Here is a 14,010-nt window from a genome sequence, read left to right as displayed (position 1 = left end):
CTCTCCTCAGGTATTCAAATTTGATTCTAATTTCTGTCATAAACCAAATGCATCAAAGAATATGGCTATTCTAATTCTTATTTCAGTCCATTTCAACTTCTATTCTGGCCACGAACCAAATGTGCCCCTAATGTAAATTATATCAATACATTCATTTTCACCCTACTAACCTTTGCTTGTCAGGAGAATCTCTGTCTTTGTAGAAGTTTTCTCTAATCTCTTCCAAATAAGTATAAACTAATCTTACCATCATACCTACATCTTCTACATGGCCAAATACGAATGACACACTATAATCCTATTTTCTATTAGCACCTTTAATTTATGAAATTCTCTATATAAACCTCTTCTTGGAGAAGGGAGATGAAACTGAATTACAAAACTCATAAAAGTCCTTATTCCTCCCATATTCTAGGTAGTCATAAGATAGATACAACTATTCCACTTCTTCCATACTCTAGATAGTGGTAAGATGTGTATAACTAACCCACTCTTCGCTCCCTTAGGTCTCCGCCCCATTCATTTAGCTTGCATTTTGTATATTTCAACCTACGTTTTTCTTAGTCTATCGACCTTTAGATCACAACCATCGGTCTAAATATGGTGTAAACAGTCAGTAAATCTTATCTTCATTTAAATCATGCTTCATTGGGGACACTAGCACTAGGAATGCGAATATGTTTTCTATCTAATTGATTTTCATATTTAATAGAGTTAATATGATAGAAGAAAAGCATTAGAGACCGTTGTGAATCCCTTTAAAATAGGTTAAAATAGATATGGCGAGATTATGTATCCTTTTAAGCAAGGAATTAAAAGCACGTAGGAATTAAAAAAGTAAGGTCACAATATCAACATTACCCTTTAAGCTTAGGATGTATACCTGAAATTGAGGACAATATGGGTGACTCAAACAGATAGTTTTAGAGCTAAAAACTCTTTCTTTTCTACTTATTCATTATTTGTTTGATCTTAGGAATAGAACTATTGTAAGGGGGAGTTGAGAAGTCCTTTCTTTTAGCAATAAAAGGTAACAAGAAATGTAGCAACAGGAGAAAGGAAGATGGATGACCATTAACATTCCAAGTCTTATTTTTAATATATAATATATACTAAATGTTTGTATCCATCCAGGGGCGGCCCAATGCATTTGGAGGCCTAAAACGAACTCACTAAAAGAGGTCTTTTTTTATGATGAAAAAATCTCCTAATGGGAATGTTTCCAAATCTTTGGCGCAAAATCCATACCATCCAAATCAATTTCTTATCACTTTTATCCTCACTTGGTTTCATTCTTATGTCTCTTCCAGTATGCCGATATCTCTTTCTATATTCTGATTTCAATCTATTATTCTATTAGATTTGAATAGATTTGAATCCTTAACCTGACAAGGATATCGGAACTTGAACGGAGGAAGTATATGAGGACCCATGCAGGCGTGTGTTTAGTCCCACATCGGTTATTCGCTGGATAGATCTTGGATACTTATATAGGATCAAGGAACCCAAATAATACCTTCGGCTAGCCATTTTAGGTGAGGACCTGGGTTATTACAATATTGTGATGCTCAAAAAAAATTTATGGGTAAAACATTCATCATGATTAATGACAATATTGATTATAGCAGAGAAAGACACCTCAAAATAGTGGTAGACTTCACATTAGCAAAAGTAGAAATAATTGCATTTAGTTATAACTGAACAAAAGATTATGAAGCTCCAAAGTAAAAGTTTACAATGTTAGGGGATAATTTCAAGCAGTTCTAGAGCTATATCAATTAGTTTTTAGTATGAAAACAAAGTGGGTAGAATAGCTTATCTCGCCATTCCAAATGGTAAGAAGTTATATTGATTTACTGAGAAATTAACTTGCAATGCTCTTATTTTTAAGTAACGCAAAGTTAGAGATAAGATATCATAGCTCATCTCACTTCCACAAGTGAACTTGTGAACGCATACATGTGCACACATTATTATGTAATGGTTGCACCCAACAAGTAACATGAAGTGAAAGTGATGGAGTCCAATTACTTAGTAATATATTTCAAACACAAACAAATGATACAACATTCTTTGCCCTTTATTACATGAATAATTGATCTGAAACTTTAGACAATACTTGAGACTAACAAACAAATCATCTGACATCTACTGCATCATTTTCTCAAATGATCAACTGACCTGAAAATATCCTATAAAACATTGTGGTTATGATTTATATTCCATGAACTTGATGCTTTATGTTGGGTAATCTTAAATTCACCTAAACCTTATTTTGTTTTATGAGCAACATACTGAATTCACAAACAAATGCATGACTTAGCAAAACAATCAAAAAGAAGGAAAAACAAATTTCTTAATCTTCTTAGTGTATGACTATATAATTAAAGAATAAAAGGCAGCTTTAAATCTCTCGATAAGATATTTTCGGATATGACATCCATTGCATCATTTTTTTTAATGATTAACTGATCTGCAAATATCCTATAAAGCATTGTAGTTATGATTTTCATGCTTTTTGTTCGGTAATCTTAAATTTACCTACATGGAACATATATGCCTGCCTAACCCTTGTTTTGCTTTATGAGCAACATCCTGAATTCACAAATAAATGCACGACTTAGCAAAGCAATAACAAAGAAGGAACAAAAAATTTCTTAATCTTCTTAGTGGAAGACAATATAATTAACGAATAAAAGTAGGCTTAGATATCTCAATACAATATCATAGCAGTTCTTTTTGTGTTAGCTCTCTTGTTTTCTGTACAAGTATCAAAACAAATTAAGAAACAAATAACTCAAATTGCAAGACTAGTGATATCAATTGTTGGAGTAAAACATACAAACACTACACAACATTTGGAAGTGTAAAAATGTTGCAATGACAAATTTAAATGAAACAATGATTAGATAGATGCAACATACTGCATGAATTAGGGGAATTCCTTCATCCTTTATCTTCCTAGATATGCCTTCAAGAGCAAGTTTTGCCACATCTTGCTCTGCTTCTTTTTGACGAGAAAATGTCCGAGATGATATGAAAGTCACTCCATCTATCAAAATAGTAGATCTGAATTGTGATGCATGTGGATGCCCTTCATTAACAGTTTGATATATTAGCAAAGGTATGGATGACCTTAATTTGAGCATATTGTTGTAAGCAGTTTTTATGCATGAATTGCTCTGTCAATACATGAAGAGCAAAATTGAATTAATCAAAAGAAGAAATATCCATTCAGTTAATTGAAGATCACTTGACTTTCTATATAACAAAGAAAATCCATAACATTCAAATGAAACTAAAATTAGTGCAGCATGTATTTCTTTTTCATTTATAAAGTATCAAATTCAAATTCCATCACTCAAAAGAAAAAGGAACCAAAAAAATAATCTGATCATACGAAGAAAAAAGATAACCAAGAAAAACCACAAGTATATTAGCCAAATCCTGCCCTGCTCAAATATATACTATTCCAGCAGTTTATCTCCAGCAACATCAATCCATGATCAACCCTTAAAAAAATCCATCTCAATTAGGCCATGTACGCTTGGCATTATTTGAGAAAACCCATTACAATCTAAAACTAAAGTAGATTTAAAAAATATTTGCAAGTTATTAAGGAAATTAACCAAACAAACTTACAAATTAACATAACTTCTTTCGTGCAAGAATTGCAAAATGAGAAAGCTGAGAAAATAAACTAATAATCTTCTGCATCATTAATTTTCCTAATAAAAATAGGAGCGAAAGTTCCTATCCTGCTATCCTGTAGAAATGGTCACAGTTATTAACTTAAATTAGTAACTAACTACCTGCTAATGATCACGTAATACAATGCTCTGAACAACAAGAGGATGAAAGTAATACACAACACCCAATATCAGTATAACAAAAGCCAAGTGATCCCCCATATACTCTATCAGCAAAGCACTTAACAAGAGGGTTAAGCTAGTCAATGTAGATTGGTTAGATTTGCCATTTAGAATCAAATTTTTCATCACATATACAACTTCTGCTAAACTAAATTAAATATCCCATAGGACTCTTATAACTTTCTCATAGTACACTTACTTCTGAAAATTTCTTAGTTAACTAATTAGCTTAATTTATATAGTCATAGCACTAATAACAATAGGTGATCCACAGACAATTTGATTTTTAAAGTTTTAGAGACCGGTAATGTTGGGTCCAAAACAGGGATATTGCGGCTGAGAAACAAAGAAAAGAAAACAGAGAAGAGGAAGGAGCATACGGCAGAGAAAAGAAAAAAAAGGAGGAGGAGGGCGCGAGAGGAAAATCCAAAGATTTGCGTGCGCCGTACGGAAAAAGAAACAGGTTCTTTTTTTTGTCCTTTTTTTTCTTGGGTGTAATTTTCACACGGAGATTTAACAAATTGGGTTTCTATCTAAGAGTTGTATTGGATGCTATAGGGAGTTTATAGTATTTATTGTTGGGGATCTCATTACATTCTTGGGTTCATTACACAGTGGTGGTTTGGGTGAGATCATTGTTACTCTTAGGAAGGTGATATTGGAGTTTTTCCCAATTTATTGTGAACTCAAGTTTTGGGCATAAACTTGAGGATTGTAAACTCTATATTTATTATGGTGGATTAATTGGATTTGCCCCGTAGTTTTTTCCCTCTACACTGGAGGGTTTTCCACGTAAATTTGGTGTGTTTTCTTTCTGCTCTTCAGGTGTTTGATATATTGCCTGTGTGATTATCGCTTCTAGTTAGCTTTGATTTTGGCTTAGTTTATTCCATAATATCCCTATTTTGGACCCAACAAGTGGTATCAAAGCTGAGGTTGTGTGGGTGTGGAGATATTGTGGAAGTAGATGGAGAATTCTTCTGGTACCATGATGAAACTTAGTGCTTCTAATTATTCTATTTGAAAGCCTATGATGGAGGATATCCTTTACTGTAAGGATTTACATGAGCCCATTGAAGGTGCTAATGCTAAGTCAAAGGACATTAGTGATAGTGACTGGAAGAAGATGCACAGAAAAGCTATTGGGTATATCAGACAGTGGATTGATCTCAGTGTGTTCCATCATATATCTCAAGAGACAGATGCCTACAGTCTTTGGATGAAGTTAGAGGGTCTCTATGAGAAGAAGACAGCCCAAAACAAAGCCTTTGCAATTAGAAGGGTTGTGAATTTGAAGTTGAAAGAGGGAAGATCTGCTACTGAGCATTTGAGTGAGTTCCAAGACTTGGTGAATCAGTTAACCACAACGAAGATAGTGCTAGATGATGAGTTGCAGGCATTATTACTGTTGAGTTCATTGCCTGAGAGTTGGAAGACTTTGGTGGTGTCACTTAGCAACTCTGCTCCTGATAGGGTGCTACAACTTACTCTGGTGAAAGATAACTTGTTTAATGAAGAAACAAGAAGAAGAGATATGGGTAAGGATAGTGCACAGGCTCTTGTTACAGAAAACAGGAGAAGAGGTAAGAGCAGAGATTTCAAGGGGCGCGGTACTTCCAGAAGTCAGTCTAGTACAAGAGGAAAAAATCAAGTGCTACTACTGTGATAAAGAGGGTCATATGAAGAAACACTGCAAGGCTTGGAAAAAGAAATTGAAAGAGGAAAAGAATCAGAAGAAGGCCAGCAATGAAGACACCACTGCTTATGTTTCAGATGAAGCAGTGGCAGTTCTCTATGTGGGAGAGGACCAGTGTTGTCATGTTGCAGATCCCGATGTGGAGTGGGTAATTGACTCACCATGTTCCTGTCATATCACTCCAAGGAGAGAGCTTTTCACTACTTACAGAGCAGGTAAATTTGGCAGGGTGAAGATGAGAAATGACAGTTATGCTGATATTGTGGGAATTGGTGATATCTGTTTTGTTACCAATGTTGGATGCTCCTTTACACTCAAGGATGTGCGACATGTTTCAGATATGCGTCTCAATCTGATCTCTACTAATGCTCTTGATATAGCTGGGTATGATAATTATTTTGGCAATAGGAGATGGAAACTATCGAGGAGGTCAATGGTATTTGCTAGAGGAAAGCTTTGCTGTACACTTTATAAAATACAAGTAAAGTTGTGGTGGTACAGTGAATATGACTGAAGACGATGCTTTACCAGATCTGTGGCACAGACGGCTGGCTCACATGAGTGAGAAGGGATTGCAGATTTTGGAAAGGAAGTCCCTCATTCCTTTCCATACAGGTATGTCATTGAATCTTTGTGATTACTGTTTACTTGGCAAGCATCAGAGAATTTCTTTTCAGAAAGCCTCTAGTAGAAAACCCAACATATTGGATTTGGTATATTCTGATGTGTGTGGTCCCATTGAAGTAGAGTCCTTAGGTGGTCGTAAATATTTTATTACCTTTATTGATGATGCTTCACGAAAAGTGTGGGTTTATATTTTAAGAACAAAAGACCAGGTATTTAAGTGCTTCAAGCAGTTTCATGCCTTGGTGGAGAGAGAAATAGAGAAGCCATTGAAGTGTCTTCGTATAGTTAATGGAGGTGAGTACACATCTAATGAGTTTGAGAATTCTTGGTCAGAGCATGGTATTAGATATGAGAAGACAGTTCCTGATACCCCACAGCATAATGGTATTGCAGAGAGGATGAATCGCACCATTATAGAAAAGGTCAGATGTATGTTGAGGATGGCTAAACTGCCTAAGTCATTCTGGGATGAAGCTGTACTTACTGCGTGCTACTTAATCAACCGGTCTCCATCTGTTCCTTTAGGTTTTGATATTCCTGAAAAAGTGTGGATAGGAAAGGATGTTTCCTACTCTCATTTGAAGGTATTTGGGTGCAAGGCATTTGCACATGTGCCTAAGGAACAACGAGCAAAGCTTGATGATAAGGCTATTCCTTACATATTTGTTGGTTATGGAGATGCAGAATTTGGCTACAGGCTATGGGATCTAGAGAAGAAGAAGATCATCAAAAGCAGAAATGTGGTTTTTCATGAAGACCAGACCTTGGCAGATTTTGAAAAAGTAAAGAAGCCCAGTCAAATAGTTGAAGGTGTTCCTGACTTTATATCTATCTCTTTGCCTCCAGAAAGTGCCACTGATAGAGAAGAGATGCAAGTTGAAGACCAAGGTGATGAGCCAGTTGTTGATGAGGACGATTTGTTTGAGCAGGGGAAGCAGTCTACTCTGCCAGAGAGTGTTGAGCAGGGGGAGCAGCCTACTGCGGTAGAGCCTCAGGTTAGGAGGTCTACCAGAGAGCATCGTTCATCAACTAGATACCCTAAATCAGAGTTTGTTTTGCTTACTGAGGAGGGGGAGCCAGAGAGCTTTCAGGAAGTGCAGACTCATAAGGACAAGCAGAGCTGGGTGACGGCTATGCAGGAAGAGATGAGTTCTCTATAGAAGAATGACACTTATGAGTTGGTAGAGCTTCCTAAAGGTAAAAGGGCTATAGGAAACAAATGGGTGTTCAAGCTAAAGATGGATGGTGAAAAGCTAGTGAGGTACAAAGCTCGATTGGTGGTAAAAGGCTTCAAGCAGAAGAAAGGTATTGACTTTGATGAGATATTCTCTCCAGTTGTCAAGATGAGTTCCATTCGAGTTGTTCTGGGTTTGGCAGCTAGCTTAGATCTTGAACTTGAGCAATTAGATGTGAAGATTGCTTTTCTCCATGGTGATTTGGAGGAAGAGATCTACATGGTTAAGCCAGAAGGATTTAAGTAAAGAAAAAAGAGCACATGGTTTGCAGGTTGAAGAAGAGTCTGTATGGGTTAAAGCAGGCTCCAAGGCAATGGTATAAGAAGTTTGATTCATTCATAGTGGGTCATGGCTATACCAAGACAGAGGCAGATCATTGTGTGTATGTCAGAAAATTTTCTGATGAAAAATTCATTATTCTTCTGTTATATGTAGATGACATGTTGATAGTAGGACAAGATGTTCAGATTTTTCGTGACAGGAAAATCAAGAAGCTGTGGTTATCACAGGAGAAGTATATTGAGCGAATACTTGAAAGGTTTAACATGAAGCAGGCTAAACCAGTCAGTACACCTCTTGGTAGTTACTTCAGATTGAGTAAGAAGACTTGTCCTTCTACAAAGGAAGAGAAAGATAGCATGATAGTAGTTCCTTACTCCTTTATAGTCGAAAGTTTGATGTATGCTATGGTTTGCACACGCTCAGACATTGCTCATGCTGTTGGAGTTGTTAGCAGGTTCCTTGTTAATCCTAAAAAAGATCACTGGCAAGCAGTGAAGTGGATCTTCAGATACTTGAGAGGTAGCTCCAAGATGTGCTTGACTTTTGGGGGCTCAAAACCAATTTTGGAGGGCTATACAGATTCAGATATGGCAGGTGACCTTGATGGAAGAAGATCAACTTCAGGATATTTGTTTACTTATGCAGGGAGAGCTGTATCTTGGCAGTCGAAACTGCAGAAGTGTGTTATCTTATCTACCACTGAGGTTAAGTATATTGCAGCTACTGAAGCAAGAAAAAAGATGCTTTGGATGAGACGGTTTCTCCAAGATTTGGGTTTGAAGCAAAATGAGTACGTAGTTCATTGTGACAGTCAAAGTGCATTAGATTTGAGCAAGAATGCTACATATTATTCACGTACGAAGCACATAGATGTGAGATACCATTGGCTACGTCAGGTAGTTACAGAACAGTTAGTACTACTACAGAAGATTCACACTGATAAGAACCCAGCTGACATGATGACAAAAGTTGTGACAAGAGAGAAGCTGAAACTTTGTGCCAGATTGGCTGGCATGGATTCTAACTAGCAAGTTAGAGTATAGTCTCCTTCCTCTGTGGGCTGGAGGGGAGATTGTAAGTGGGTCCAGCCCCCTTAGAGAGGCCCAGAAAGCCCATTAGGGCTTTACCTTTGTTTGCCTTTGCAAGACCCTGGGAGTGTGCGCGTGAAAGAATATAATAGGGAGGCGTGAATCAAAGGCTGCGGCACATCAAACATAAAAATAGAGGAGCTTGCGGCTGAGAAACAAAGAAAAGAAAACAGAGAAGAGGAAGGAGCATACGACAGAGAAAAAGAAAAAAAGGAGGAGGAGGGCGCGAGAGGAAAATCCAAAGATTTGCTTGCGCCGTACGGAAAAAGAAACAGGTTCTTTTTCTTGCCCTTTTTTTTCTTGGGTGTGATTTTCACACGAAGATTTAACAAATTGGGTTTCTATCTAAGAGTTGTATTGGATGCTATAGAGAGTTTATAGTATTCATTGTTAGGGATCTCATTACATTCTTGGGTTCATCACACTGTGGTGGTTTGGGTGAGATCATTGTTACTCTTAGGAAGGTGATATTGGAGTTTTTTCCAATTTATTGTGAACTCAAGTTTTGGGCATAAACTTGAGGATTGTAAACTCTATATCTATTATAGCAGATTGATTGAATTTGCTCCGTGGTTTTTTTTCCTCTACACTGGAGGGTTTTCCACGTAAATTTGGTGTGTTTTCTTTTTGCTCTTCAGGTGTTTGATATATTGCATGTGTGAATATTGCTTCTAGTTAGCTTTGGTTTTGGCTTAGTTTATTCCGCAATATCCCTATTTTGGATCCAACAAGTAATACAACTGCATATTTCCTATGATCTACAACCTCGCTTCTTAAGAGAACACAGCCTCGCCGGAGAGGACATAAGCATCAACCCCCTTCCCCCTTTTTTTCTAGTTTTAATCTATTTTTCATTTTATCATTGATAGGAAACAAAAAAAATATATAAAAAATAGATGTTGTGATTATTCTGAATTATCGGTGGATATATTATCCACCTCAACACTATCTTCAACCTTGGCACTCCATCTCTATCTCCTTCTCATTCTCTGTAGACTCCTGTTAGCCTCTAACCTGACCACCCCTAGCCTAATGTAGGATGCACCACCTGCAAGTTCAAACATAGCTTATCTTGATATTAGTCAAGATATGGTATATTGGGTATGTATGGGCCTGCAAAATTTTCAAGCATAACTTATCTAGATTTTAGTCTTAGTTGGTTTAATATAATGTCTTTAATTGGAACAAATCAAATAGGTTATTTAAAGTCTTATAGGAGTCCCAAGCAAAGATATGAACAAATGTTTCTTTTATCACCATATAAAGGGCTGATGTTTAGAAAAAATATATCGGGTAAGCAACAAAAAAATATAAAGCCTAGTGCAAAAGCTATAATTGGAGTGAAGAAAATAATCTAAAGTTCTTACACTGACATGGTAATGGATGAAAAGTTTATTAAAAGCATAAATTTTATGTGCTAACTATGATCAACTATCATTTCAACCATATCATAATTGCAAGCAACGGGACCCAGTATGAGCCTATTTAGGAGGACTCTTTGTATTTGGCTTAACATATTAATTTTTTAGATTGGGTCACAGCAAGTTTGCTAGATTTTTTTGGTGAATTGAAGCTTGTAATCCATGATAGGATCTGTTGGGGGAATACGGTTTTCCCCCAGTAATACAATAACCCTGCCACCGGAAGACTACGCAGTCGACGACCCCGGACGACTGAGGTCGGCGCCTGACCCCAGAACGTCCGATCCCGGATCATCCGACCTAGAGGACTTCCGACCTCAAAGGCTTGTCTTTGTCGACCACCTGCCGCGGCCGTACCTCTCCGAGGTCCGGCCAAGGGCCATATCCTGCCACTGCCCCAGCATTTATTACACATGATCCCGGCAAATCCCCAGTTCACGCAACAATTAATGTGAATCTCCGGCCTACGCAACAATTAATGTGAATCTCCGGCCTACGCAACAATTAATGCGCGTGGCTCCTTTCATCTACGGATCCTCAGTTCTCCACGGCAAATCAGCTCGCAGAGTCCTGTCCGCCATAATAAGTCTGACCCCAGCCTCACCGCCGACATCAATGCAATGATTCACCCGATCGCGTGACGGCTCAGGTCGTACGACGGCCTTACCTCCGACATCAGTGTAATTATTTACTTGTCCGTGCACCAGATCAAGCAACGTGCCGAGCTGTACGACGGCCTTGTCCGGTCACATCGCAGGTAAACCCCCCCTATAAAAGGAAAACCGTTGCTTCTCAAGGAGGGGGGGAACACAGAGAGAGAGAAAAAACACTACTGCTCCCATTTTCTTTGAACACTATTTTGCCCCCTCTGACTTAAGCATCGGAGGGCCGGCGCCGGAAGACCCGGCCACCGGCTTTTCTGCAGGCACCCCGACAGAGGACGCCGCCCGCCGACGCATCACCACTCCCTCGCATCCGCCGACAGCTCCCCCTCCTCGACGGACGATCGCCCCCGGGTCCAATTTCCAGCAACAGTTGGCGCTAGAGGAAGGGCCCGAGTAGCGATCATGAAGTTGAGAAGCAAGGGAGCCTCCAACATCTCCCGGCGTCCCCCGCAAAGTCCTGGACGCTCCGTCCAGAATTCTCCAACTCCGGCTGACCCAGTTCCTTAGGTCCAGCCGGAACAGTCAATGCCCTGGTACAGCAAGTCCAGGCCCTGGCCGCCGCCGTCCAAGGCTTACGGCACGAGGAGGCTTTACCAATGCTTCCCCCGCAGGCCCAGGTCCTGCCGGAATTTCCTCCCAACGGCCTGGTTCTCCCAGGCCAGAATTTGCATGGCTCCTCCAGAGCCAACAACGAAGAGCGGACTTCCCCCCAGAGAGAGCTACCGGGGGAAGATTTCAACAGAAGACCCCAGCCTTCTGAGGCTGAGTCAGCCTCAGACCACCGCAAACCGGCGCAGATCACGGCAACAATTCCGCGGGCGGGGGAGCTCGACCGAAAAGTTGAGCATCTGGAGCGCCAGATTGCGGCGCTCCACAGCAAGAAGGCGAGGCAAGAGGGAGACTTTGAGTTCACTACCAAGTCCCCCTTCTCCCGCCAGATCGAGGACGAGCCGGTTCCCACGAGGTTCAAAATGCCTCAGGTGGAGCCCTACAGCGGAATCACCGACCCTCTCGACCACTTGGAGAGCTATCGGGCCCTCATGGCCCTACAAGGGTCCTCGGAGGCCATACTTTGCAAGGCCTTCCCAGCAACCCTCCGAGGGACCGCTCGGCTTTGGTTCTCTGGACTGAAGTCGAACACGGTATCCTCTTTTGAGCAACTCGGCAGGCAGTTTGCCACTAATTTTGCTGCCAGCCGACGCCAACGACGGACGTCAGATGCCCTCTTGGACATCAAACAGAAGGAGGGGGAATCCCTTAAGGAGTATCTGGACCGCTTTACCGCCGCCACCTGGGAAGTTCGCGAGCTAGACCAGTCAATAGCCATGTCGGCTTTGAAGACTGGGGTTCGCTCCTACCGATTCCTCTTCTCCATCGAGAAAGAGCTTCCCGGCCGACTTCACGGAGATGCTAGCCCGAGCCCGAAGTACGCCAAGGCCGAGGAGGCGGTCGCCTCCAGGCGGGGAGCAATTGAGCCCGCCTCAAAGAAGCAGAAGAAACGCCGCGAGGAACGCGGCCGACAAAGGAGTCGATCTCCCCGTCGAGAGAAGAATCTCTTCCGGCTGAGGAGCCCGCCCCGGCAGCAGGGACGACCTCAGCAGAGGACCCCTTTTCGACCGAGGTCTCCACCACGGCCTTGGACGTACATGGGGAGGTACGAGAACTACACGCCTGTCAATGCTCCTCGGGCCGAGATCCTTATGGAAATCGAGGTCGGGACTTCTTCCGACCCCCGCCTCCTATGCGAGACACGGGAGTTTTCCGTAATCCCAGAAAGTACTGTCGCTTCCATCGGGACCGTGGGCACGACACGGAGGACTGCTTCCAGCTCCGGAACGAGATAGAAGCACTCATCCGTCGGGGAGTACTCAACCGGTTCGTGAGGAACCGACATGAGGAAAGGAGGCCGGCGGAGAATACCATACCGTCCGAGAATTCGGACGACAACAGGCCCATTGCCGCACCATCAACATGATTGGGAGGGCCTCGGCAGGAACGGCCGCCCAGAGAGCACCCCCGAAGCGCCCACGCACTGATGAAGTCATCTCGTTCTCGGACGAGGACTTAGAAGGGGTCGAGACCCCTCATGATGACGCTGTGGTCATCTCTATGATTATAAATAGGTTTGATGTAAAGCGTGTCCTAGTTGACAATGGAAGTTTAGCCAATGTTTTGTATTATCATGCCTACCAAAAAATGGGGTTGCCAGAAGGACATCTCCGGAGAATTAATGCCCCACTGGTTGGGTTCACTGGGGATTCAGTCCCAGTTGAAGGTGAGGCTAGCTTCCTTGTCACGGTTGGCCTCGCTCCCCGGGAGAGCACTGTGAGGACGGACTTCCTGGTGGTCCGTCTGCCCTTGGTCTACAACGCCATCCTTGGGCGCCCGGGGCTAAACGCCCTTCGAGCCGTAGTTTCAACCCGCCATCTGCTCATGCAGTTCCCCACCGGCCAAGGAATAGGCGAGGTCCGTGGAGACCAGCTGGTTGCCAAGCAATGCTACATGGCGGCCCACGGAGTAAAGCGACCAACCGGGGCAACGATTCAGCCAACGGGCCCCTCATTACCCATAGAAACCCTCGATGCGAGGGACACCCCTTGGAAGAAGCAAGTAGAGCCCGGTGAGCTTCTTGTTCAAGTTCCACTACGAGAAATTTTTCTGAGCTAACTGTGCAGGTCGGCTCCGGCCTTGGCGCCTGCGAGAGGGACCACCTCGTCAGCTTCCTGCGGGACAACGCTGACGTCTTCGCCTGGTCGCCCGCGGACGTGCCAGGAATTGACCCTGAGGTCATGGTCCATCGGCTCCAGGTGAAGCCAACTAGCAGACCTGTGAAGCAGAAGAAAAGGGGCTCCGCCCCAGAACGACAACGGGCTGCGGCCGAGGAGGTGGACAAACTCCTCGGAGCCGGCTTCATCCGGGAGGTCTCCTACCCGGACTGGCTCGCCAATGTAGTCCTCGTAAAGAAGGCCAATGGGAAATGGCGCATGTGCGTGGACTACACCGACCTGAACAAGGCCTGCCCGAAAGACAGCTTCCCCCTCCCGAGCATCGACCAGCTCGTCGACTCCACCTCAGGACACCAACTGCTAACCTTTATGGACGCCTTTTCAGGGTATAATCAAAT

Source organism: Phoenix dactylifera, unplaced genomic scaffold, assembly GCF_009389715.1.
Source record: "Phoenix dactylifera cultivar Barhee BC4 unplaced genomic scaffold, palm_55x_up_171113_PBpolish2nd_filt_p 000876F, whole genome shotgun sequence".
Classification (NCBI taxonomy): Eukaryota; Viridiplantae; Streptophyta; class Magnoliopsida; order Arecales; family Arecaceae; genus Phoenix; species Phoenix dactylifera.
This window is presented reverse-complemented; position numbering follows the sequence as displayed.